Genomic DNA, 12,284 nt, shown 5'->3' on the forward strand with positions numbered 1-12,284 from the left:
TCCTCCATACAGACCTTCTCCAGATCCTTCAGGTTTCGGGGCTGTCGCTGGGCAATACGGACTTTCAGCTCCCTTTAAAGATTTTCTATTGGGTTCAGGTCTGGAGACTGGCTAGGCCACTCCAGGACCTTGAGATGCTTCTTACGGAGCCACTCCTTAGTTGCCCTGGCTGTGTGTTTCGGGTCGTTGTCATGCTGGAAGACCCAGACACGACCCATCTTCAATGCTCTTGCTGAGGGAAGGAGGTTGTTGGCCAAGATCTCGCGATACATGGCCCCATCCATCCTCCCCTCAATACGGTGCAGTCATCCTGTCCCCTTTGCAGAAAAGCATCCCCAAAGAATGATGTTTCCACCTCCATGCTTCACGGTTGAGGTGGTGTTCTTGGGGTTGTACTCATCCTTCTTCTTCCTTCAAACACGGCGAGTGGAGTTTAGACCAAAAAGCTCTATTTTTGTCTCATCAGACCACATGACCTTCTCCCATTCCTCCTCTGGATCATCCAGATGGTCATTGGCAAACTTCAGACAGGCCTGGACATGCGCTGGCTTGAGCAGGGGGACCTTGCGTGCGCTGCAGGATTTTAATCCATGACGGCGTAGTGTGTTACTAATGGTTTTCTTTGAGACTGTGGTCCCAGCTCTCTTCAGGTCATTGACCAGGTCCTGCCGTGTAGTTCTGGGCTGATCCCTCACCTTCCTCATGATCATTGATGCCCCACGAGGTGAGATCTTGCATGGAGCCCCAGACCGAGGGTGATTGACAGTCATCTTGAACTTCTTCCATGTTCTAATAATTGCGCCAACAGTTGTTGCCTTCTCACCAAGCTGCTTGCCTATTGTCCTGTAGCCCATCCCAGCCTTGTGCAGGTCTACAATTTTATCCCTGATGTCCTTACACAGCTCTCTGGTCTTGGCCATTGTGGAGAGGTTGGAGTCTGTTTGATTGAGTGTGTGGACAGGTGTCTTTTATACAGGTAACGAGTTCAAACAGGTGCAGTTAATACAGGTAATGAGTGGAGAACAGGAGGGCTCTTAAAGAAAAAACAAACAGGTCTGTGAGAGCCGGAATTCTTACTGGTTGGTAGGTGATCAAATACTTATGTCATGCAATAAAATGCAAATTAATTACTTAAAAATCATACAATGTGATTTTCTGGATTTTTTTTTTTTCGTCTCTCACAGTTGAAGTGTACCTATGATAAAAATTACAGACCTCTACATGCTTTGTAAGTAGGAAAACCTGCAAAATCGGCAGTGTGTCAAATACTTGTTCTCCCACTGTATATATATACATACATACACATACACATACACATACACACACATATATATATATATATATATATATATATATATATATATATATATATATATATATATACATATACACACATACATACATACATACATACATACATACATACATACATACATACATACATACATACACATACATATCCTTTAAAAAATATATATTCCCCTTTATTACTTTCCAACCCCACCACCCTTTCCCTACTTGGAGTAAACTAGTGAACAACAATGCTTAGGCCTCTACTTCCAGCTTATACTTAATATCTACAATTTATGGACACAGTAATTTTTACAATAATTATATTTTGTTTTTGTTTTTTCTCCTGAACTTCTTCTAATCTCAACCTCTCCGATCGTTTTCATGATGTCCATCCGGTTTGCTTCTATATGCCATATCTTTCTAACTGTGCTCTTTCACAAAAGCTCCCAACCTACAACCTATATACTTATTATGGACACAGTATGCTTACATTATTAGTTATCTTGTTATTATTTGTTGTTAGTTGTTATTAGTCCCATCCTTCAACTCCATTCAACACCTCCCATCTATCTCTTAACACTATCCATATAGGATTTCTATTTGCCATATATTTTTCAACTGTAATATTATGTTTTACAAAAGTTCTGAACCTTTCTATTCTCATTGTCTCTACAGATTGTGAATTGAAAATAAATTTTTTTGCTAAAAGTACAATTATATTATTGATCGATTGACTATGACTTTTCAGATCACCCAGTAATGCTATCTGCAAGGTTAGCTCCAGGTACATATTGCAATCCTTTAGCCATTCCTGGACCTGTGTCCAAAAACAAGCACAAATGGACAGTACCAAAACAAAAGATCTAATGATTCTGTTTCTTCGCAGCAAAATCTGCAGAGCTGGGAAGATTGTATCCCCCATATAAATAACATTATATTGGTAGCAAGAATATTATATAATAATTTAAATTGAAAGATTCTAAGTTTTGAATCCGGGGTCGTTTTGCGTATCAGTTCATAAACTCTATGCCATGGGATCGGTACATCAAAAATCTCTTCCCAACTATTTTACAACCTATATGGGACGGCTGTCAATCCTTTGGTCCTTAAATGAAACTGGTATACTTTGTTATTAACACAGTTTTCCTTAAGCAATTATGTTCTTTAATGCAAGGCCGACAGACAAGTTCCTTACTTTCTCCCCCTTCCACTTTCCTCTTCCATTTTTGCGGTAATGCTGCAATTATTTGGTTGTAATTTTGGGTAGAGCAGACATTTCCATATGTTTTTGCTAGCTGCATGTGCGACATAACTCCACCAGTCCTACCGATGATATCATTTACGAAGATTATACCTTTTTTAAACATTTTGTCAAAAAATAAAGGTTTTTTGTCAATTAGTATATTTGAGTTTAACCACAATATTTGTTGCATTATTTGTTCTGTCGTTTCTGGAGGATTAAATTGAAATTGCAACCAACTTTCTATGGCTAGTTTTAGAAATAGTGATATTTGGGAGATGATTTCCTTTTCAAATAACTGAAAGTGAGAGGTTGTAATCTGAATAAAGGGAAAAAGGCAATTCTTGAACATTGGGTGAGACAATCTTACTAATTTGCTAGAGGACCAGTTCGGATTTAAGTATAACTTTTGTATGACTGAAGCTTTTAGTGATGGGTCTAATGTTTTAATATTTAATCATTTCTGTCCTCCGAATTCATATTCATTATATAAATAGGCCAATTAAATTTTGTCTGGCTTGCCGTTCCAAATAAAATGGAATATTTTTTTCTCATATAATTTAAAAAACTGTTCGCTAGGCGTAGGCAAGACCATAAGCAAATAGGTAAACTGGGATAATACTAAAGAGTTAATCAGGGTGATTTTTCAACAAATTGACAGGTATTTACCTTTCCATGGTAGCAAGATCTTTTCTATTTTTGCTAACTTTCTATTAAAGTGTATTGAAGTGAGATCATTTATTTCCTTTGGGATATGTATTCCGGGTATATCCACATCACCATCAAACCATTTTATTGGTAAACTACATGTTAATGTAAAAATTGTATTTTTTAGTGATCCAATACGTAATATAGTACATTTGTCATATTTTGGTTGAATCCAGAGAGGTTAGAAAATGTATATAGATCCTCTATGAGGCTGTGGAGGGATTCTAATTGTGGATTGTGGACCTTTGTTTTTTTGCCCTGGATTTCTAATCCCCTGATATTATTGTTGGATCTGATTTTAATAGCTAACATCTCGATGGCCACAATAAATAGATATGCCGATAGTGGACAACCTTGTTTCACTCCTCTTGACAGTTTAAAACTTTCTGAGAAATAGCCATTATTTACTATTTTACACCTAGGGTTACTATACATGATTTTGACCCATTTTATAAGAGATTCTCCAAAATGGAAATGCTCCAGGCATTTATATAAAAACCCCAGTCGTACTTTATCAAATGCCTTTTCGAAGTCTGCTATGAATAGCAGGCCTGGTTTCCCAGATTTTCCATGGTATTCTATTGTTTCCAATACTTGCCTTATATTATCTCCAATTTATCTTCCATGTAAAAAATCTGTCTGATTAGAATGAATAATATCCGACAATACCTTTTTAATTCTATGCGCTATACATTTTGCTAGAATTTTTTGCTAACACTGAAGTGTTAGGGGCCTCCAATTTTTTTAATGGACTGGATCTTTATATTTTCCACTTGTATCCTGTTTCAGTGATAATGAGACCTTCTTCTTGAGTGTCAGATAATCTACCATTTACATAGGAGTGGTTAAAACATGCTAATAACGGTCCTCTTAGTATATCAAAAAAGGTTTGGTATACCTCTACTGGTATGCCATCAAACCCTGGAGTTTTCCCGGACTTAAAGTCTTTAATTGCATCCAGAAGTTCCTCCTCTGTAATTTCACCTTCACATGAGTCTTTCTGTATGGCTGTTAATTTTACATTATCAATAGAAAATAAATCTCTACAATTAGCTTCAGTTAGAGGAGATGGAGGCGACTGAAACGAAAACATATGCTTAAAGTACTTTGTTTCCTCCTTCAAAATATCATTTGGTGAATCATGGGTGACGTCATTTTAACCAGTTTCAATAAATTATTTTTGGTAGCATTCCTATGTTGAAGATTAAAAAATAATTTTGTGCATTTTTCCCCATATTCCATCCAGTTTGCTTTATTTTTATAATATATTACACTTGATCTTTCTTGAATAAGTTTCTCCATTTCTTTTTGTTTTTCCTCTCATTTATTCTGAGCCTCTATGTTACAGTTTTTATTGCCATCTATCTGTTACTATATATACTCACAGCAGGTCAATAAAACAGATGGGAACTTCTCTTTGGTGTATGGGTCGCTCAGGTGGGTGTCCAGGATATAGGGTTGGGGATCTTTCCATCATGATAGGACAATAAAAAATTAGATTAGATGTATACTATATTTAAAAATGTATATCCCTCATCTACACAAAATTGAAAGCTCTCTCTCACTACCCCTGCTCATAGACACCCGTCGGCTCTGGGATATGCAACCATTTCCCCTCTCACTCACTTAACGCCGCACCTGCAGAGGAAACGGGCCGAGCACACAAACGCACCCGCATCCCACACCTGCCGCAAGGGGGAAAGGACGCCAGGGAGAACACAGGACAAACCACAACAACCGTCCGCCAAAACAACAATTGCCTGCCAAAAAAGCCATGTTCTAATTAGTTGTATTTGAAGATGTATTATTCTGCTTGTTATCTTTTCTTGTTATATCGTATTATCCTTTTATAAAATACTATACTTACTATAAATGTTCTTTAATATTACAATCCCTATCATTGCTAGTATTGGGTGTTCCATTATTCGACTCCTCTATTACAACTTTTAGAATAGCCATGGAGTAGTCTTTGTGTCTGTGAACATTTGGTTGTCAATATACAGTTCATCGACAACAAGTGCAACACATTTCCCATATCTGTGGAGTAGTTTTCACTAAAACCATTTTGGTGCTCATATAGAATACAGTGTTGAAACTATATTGGTGCTCATATAGAATACAGTGTTGAAACCATATTGGTGCTCATATGGAATACAGTGTTGAAACCATATTGGTGCTCATATAGAATACAGTGTTGAAACCATATTGGTGCTCATATAGAATACAGTGTTGAAACCATATTGGTGCTCATATAGAATACAGTGTTGAAACCATATTGGTGCTCATATAGAATACAGTGTTGAAACCATACTGGTGCTCATATAGAATACAGTGTTGAAACCATATTGGTGCTCATATAGAATACAGTGTTGAAACCTTTTTGGTGCTCAGATAGAATACAGTGTTGAAACCATATTGGTGCTCAGATAGAATACAGTATTGAAACTGTATTGGTGCTCATATAGAATACAGCGTTGAAACCATATTTGTGCTCATGTAGAATACCATGTTGAAACCATATTGGTGCTCATATAGAATACAGTGTTGAAACCATATTGGTGATCATATAGAATACAGTGTTGAAACTATATTGGTGCTCATATAGAATACAGTGTTGAAACTATACTGGTACTCAGATAGAATACAGTGTTGAAACCATATTGGTGCTCAGATAGAATACAGTGTAGAAACCATATTGGTGCTCATATAGAATACAGTGTTGAAACCATATTGGTGTTCATATAGAATACAGTGTTGAAACCATACTGGTGCTCATATAGAATACAGTGTTGAAATAATATTGGTGTTCATATAGAATACAGTGTTGAAACCATATTGGTGCTCAGATAGAATACAGTGTTGAAACCATATTGGTGCTCAGATAGAATACAGTGTTGAAACCATATTGGTGCTCAGATAGAATACAGTGTTGAAACCATATTGGTGCTCAGATAGAGTACAGTGTTGAAACTATATTGGTGCTCATATAGAATACAGTGTTGAAACCATATTGGTGCTCATGTAGAATACCATGTTGAAACCATATTGGTGCTCATATAGAATACAGTGTTGAAACCATATTGGTGCTCATATAGAATACAGTTTTAAAACCATATTGGTGCTCATATAGAATACAGTGTTGAAACCATATTGGTGCTCGTATAGAATACAGTGTTGAAACCATATTGGTGCTCATATAGATTACAGTGTTGAACCCATACTGGTGCTCATATAGAATACAGTGTTAAAACCATATTGTTGCTCATATAGAATACAGTGTTGAAACCATATTGGTGCTCATGTAGAATACGGTGTTGAAACCATATTGGTGCTCATATAGAATACAGTGTTGAAACCATATTGGTGCTCATATAGAATACAGTGTTGAAACCATATTGGTGCTCTTTTGGAATACAGTGTTGAAAACATATTGGTGCTCATATAGAATACAGTGTTGAAACCATATTGGTGCTCATATAGAATACAGTGTTGAAACCATATTGGTGCTCATATAGAATACAGTGTTGAAACCATATTGGTGCTCGTATAGAATACAGTGTTGAAACCATATTGGTGCTCATATAGATTACAGTGTTGAACCCATACTGGTGCTCATATAGAATACAGTGTTAAAACCATATTGTTGCTCATATAGAATACAGTGTTGAAACCATATTGGTGCTCATGTAGAATACGGTGTTGAAACCATATTGGTGCTCATATAGAATACAGTGTTGAAACCATATTGGTGCTCATATAGAATACAGTGTTGAAACCATATTGGTGCTCTTTTGGAATACAGTGTTGAAAACATATTGGTGCTCATATAGAATACAGTGTTGAAACCATATTGGTGCTCATATAGAATACAGTGTTGAAACCATACTGGTGCTCATATAGAATACAGTGTTGAAACCATATTGGTGCTCATATAGAATACAGTGTTGAAACCATACTGGTGCTCATATAGAATACAGTGTTGAAACCATATTGGTGCTCAGATAGAATACAGTGTTGAAACCTTTTTGGTGCTCAGATAGAATACAGTGTTGAAACCATATTGGTGCTCATGTAGAATACCATGTTGAAACCATATTGGTGCTCATATAGAATACAGTGTTGAAACCATATTGGTGCTCATGTAGAATACAGTGTTGAAACCATATTGGTGCTCATATAGAATACAGTGTTGAAACTATATTGGTGCTCATATAGAATACAGTGTTGAAACCATACTGGTGCTCAGATAGAATACAGTGTTGAAACCGTATTGGTGCTCAGATAGAATACAGTGTAGAAATCATATTGGTGCTCAGATAGAATACAGTGTTGAAACCATATTGGTGTTCATATAGAATACAGTGTTGAAACCACACTAGTAGACATATAGAATACAGTGTTGAAATAATATTGGTGTTCATATAGAATACAGTGTTGAAACCATATTGGTGCTCAGATAGAATACAGTGTTGAAACCATATTGGTGCTCAGATAGAATACAGTGTTGAAACTATATTGGTGCTCAGATAGAATACAGTGTTGAAACGATATTGGTGCTCAGATAGAAGACAGTGTTGAAACTATATTGGTGCTCATATAGAATACAGTGTTGAAACCATATCGGTGCTCATGTAGAATACAGTGTTGAAACTATATTGGTGTTCATATAGAATACAGTGTTGAAACCATATTGGTGCTCAGATAGAATACAGTGTTGAAACCTTTTTGGTGCTCAGATAGAATACAGTGTTGCAACCATATTGGTGCTCAGATAGAATACAGTATTGAAACTATATTGGTGCTCATATAGAATACAGCGTTGAAACCATATTTGTGCTCATGTAGAATACCATGTTGAAACCATATTGGTGCTCATATAGAATACAGTGTTGAAACCATATTGGTGATCATATAGAATACAGTGTTGAAACTATATTGGTGCTCATATAGAATACAGTGTTGAAACCATATTGGTGCTCATATAGAATACAGTGTTGAAACCATACTGGTGCTCATATAGAATACAGTGTTGAAACCATACTGGTGCTCATATAGAATACAGTGTTGAAACCATATTGGTGCTCAGATAGAATACAGTGTTGAAACCTTTTTGGTGCTCAGATAGAATACAGTGTTGAAACCATATTGGTGCTCATGTAGAATACGGTGTTGAAACCATATTGGTGCTCATATAGAATACAGTGTTGAAACCATATTGGTGCTCATATAGAATACAGTGTTGAAACCATATTGGTGCTCTTTTGGAATACAGTGTTGAAAACATATTGGTGCTCATATAGAATACAGTGTTGAAACCATATTGGTGCTCATATAGAATACAGTGTTGAAACCATATTGGTGCTCATATAGAATACAGTGTTGAAACCATATTGGTGCTCGTATAGAATACAGTGTTGAAACCATATTGGTGCTCATATAGATTACAGTGTTGAACCCATACTGGTGCTCATATAGAATACAGTGTTAAAACCATATTGTTGCTCATATAGAATACAGTGTTGAAACCATATTGGTGCTCATGTAGAATACGGTGTTGAAACCATATTGGTGCTCATATAGAATACAGTGTTGAAACCATATTGGTGCTCATATAGAATACAGTGTTGAAACCATATTGGTGCTCTTTTGGAATACAGTGTTGAAAACATATTGGTGCTCATATAGAATACAGTGTTGAAACCATATTGGTGCTCATATAGAATACAGTGTTGAAACCATACTGGTGCTCATATAGAATACAGTGTTGAAACCATATTGGTGCTCATATAGAATACAGTGTTGAAACCATACTGGTGCTCATATAGAATACAGTGTTGAAACCATATTGGTGCTCAGATAGAATACAGTGTTGAAACCTTTTTTGGTGCTCAGATAGAATACAGTGTTGAAACCATATTGGTGCTCATGTAGAATACCATGTTGAAACCATATTGGTGCTCATATAGAATACAGTGTTGAAACCATATTGGTGCTCATGTAGAATACAGTGTTGAAACCATATTGGTGCTCATATAGAATACAGTGTTGAAACTATATTGGTGCTCATATAGAATACAGTGTTGAAACCATACTGGTGCTCAGATAGAATACAGTGTTGAAACCGTATTGGTGCTCAGATAGAATACAGTGTAGAAATCATATTGGTGCTCGGATAGAATACAGTGTTGAAACCATATTGGTGTTCATATAGAATACAGTGTTGAAACCACACTAGTGCACATATAGAATACAGTGTTGAAATAATATTGGTGTTCATATAGAATACAGTGTTGAAACCATATTGGTGCTCAGATAGAATACAGTGTTGAAACCATATTGGTGCTCAGATAGAATACAGTGTTGAAACTATATTGGTGCTCAGATAGAATACAGTGTTGAAACCATATTGGTGCTCAGATAGAAGACAGTGTTGAAACTATATTGGTGCTCATATAGAATACAGTGTTGAAACCATATCGGTGCTCATGTAGAATACAGTGTTGAAACTATATTGGTGTTCATATAGAATACAGTGTTGAAACCATATTGGTGCTCAGATAGAATACAGTGTTGAAACCTTTTTGGTGCTCAGATAGAATACAGTGTTGAAACCATATTGGTGCTCAGATAGAATACAGTATTGAAACTATATTGGTGCTCATATAGAATACAGCGTTGAAACCATATTTGTGCTCATGTAGAATACCATGTTGAAACCATATTGGTGCTCATATAGAATACAGTGTTGAAACCATATTGGTGATCATATAGAATACAGTGTTGAAACTATATTGGTGCTCATATAGAATACAGTGTTGAAACCATATTGGTGCTCATATAGAATACAGTGTTGAAACCATACTGGTGCTCATATAGAATACAGTGTTGAAACCATACTGGTGCTCATATAGAATACAGTGTTGAAACCATATTGGTGCTCAGATAGAATACAGTGTTGAAACCTTTTTGGTGCTCAGATAGAATACAGTGTTGAAACCATATTGGTGCTCATGTAGAATACCATGTTGAAACCATATTGGTGCTCATATAGAATACAGTGTTGAAACCATATTGGTGCTCATATAGAATACAGTGTTGAAACTATATTGGTGCTCATATAGAATACAGTGTTGAAACTATACTGGTGCTCAGATAGAATACAGTGATAAAACCATATTGGTGCTCAGATAGAATACAGTGTAGAAACCATATTGGTGCTCATATAGAATACAGTGTTGAAACCATATTGGTGTTCATATAGAATACAGTGTTGAAACCATACTGGTGCTCATATAGAATACAGTGTTGAAATAATATTGGTGTTCATATAGAATACAGTGTTGAAACCATATTGGTGCTCAGATAGAATACAGTGTTGAAACCATATTGGTGCTCAGATAGAATACAGTGTTGAAACCATATTGGTGCTCAGATAGAATACAGTGTTGAAACCATATTGGTGCTCAGATAGAGTACAGTGTTGAAACTATATTGGTGCTCATATAGAATACAGTGTTGAAACCATATTGGTGCTCATGTAGAATACCATGTTGAAACCATATTGGTGCTCATATAGAATACAGTGTTGAAACCATATTGGTGCTCATATAGAATACAGTTTTGAAACCATATTGGTGCTCATATAGAATACAGTGTTGAAACCATATTGGTGCTCATATAGATTACAGTGTTGAACCCATACTGGTGCTCATATAGAATACAGTGTTAAAACCATATTGTTGCTCATATAGAATACAGTGTTGAAACCATATTGGTGCTCATGTAGAATACGGTGTTGAAACCATATTGGTGCTCATATAGAATACAGTGTTGAAACCATATTGGTGCTCTTTTGGAATACAGTGTTGAAAACATATTGGTGCTCATATAGAATACAGTGTTGAAACCATATTGGTGCTCATATAGAATACAGTGTTGAAACCATATTGGTGCTCATATAGAATACAGTGTTGAAACCATATTGGTGCTCGTATAGAATACAGTGTTGAAACCATATTGGTGCTCATATAGATTACAGTGTTGAACCCATACTGGTGCTCATATAGAATACAGTGTTAAAACCATATTGTTGCTCATATAGAATACAGTGTTGAAACCATATTGGTGCTCATGTAGAATACGGTGTTGAAACCATATTGGTGCTCATATAGAATACAGTGTTGAAACCATATTGGTGCTCATATAGAATACAGTGTTGAAACCATATTGGTGCTCTTTTGGAATACAGTGTTGAAAACATATTGGTGCTCATATAGAATACAGTGTTGAAACCATATTGGTGCTCATATAGAATACAGTGTTGAAACCATACTGGTGCTCATATAGAATACAGTGTTGAAACCATATTGGTGCTCATATAGAATACAGTGTTGAAACCATACTGGTGCTCATATAGAATACAGTGTTGAAACCATATTGGTGCTCAGATAGAATACAGTGTTGAAACCCTTTTTTGGTGCTCAGATAGAATACAGTGTTGAAACCATATTGGTGCTCATGTAGAATACCATGTTGAAACCATATTGGTGCTCATATAGAATACAGTGTTGAAACCATATTGGTGCTCATGTAGAATACAGTGTTGAAACCATATTGGTGCTCATATAGAATACAGTGTTGAAACTATATTGGTGCTCATATAGAATACAGTGTTGAAACCATACTGGTGCTCAGATAGAATACAGTGTTGAAACCGTATTGGTGCTCAGATAGAATACAGTGTAGAAATCATATTGGTGCTCAGATAGAATACAGTGTTGAAACCATATTGGTGTTCATATAGAATACAGTGTTGAAACCACACTAGTGCACATATAGAATACAGTGTTGAAATAATATTGGTGTTCATATAGAATACAGTGTTGAAACCTTATTGGTGCTCAGATAGAATACAGTGTTGAAACCATATTGGTGCTCAGATAGAATACAGTGTTGAAACTATATTGGTGCTCAGATAGAATACAGTGTTGAAACCATATTGGTGCTCAGATAGAAGACAGTGTTGAAACTATATTGGTGCTCA

This window comes from Coregonus clupeaformis, chromosome 3, assembly GCF_020615455.1.
Source record: "Coregonus clupeaformis isolate EN_2021a chromosome 3, ASM2061545v1, whole genome shotgun sequence".
Classification (NCBI taxonomy): Eukaryota; Metazoa; Chordata; class Actinopteri; order Salmoniformes; family Salmonidae; genus Coregonus; species Coregonus clupeaformis.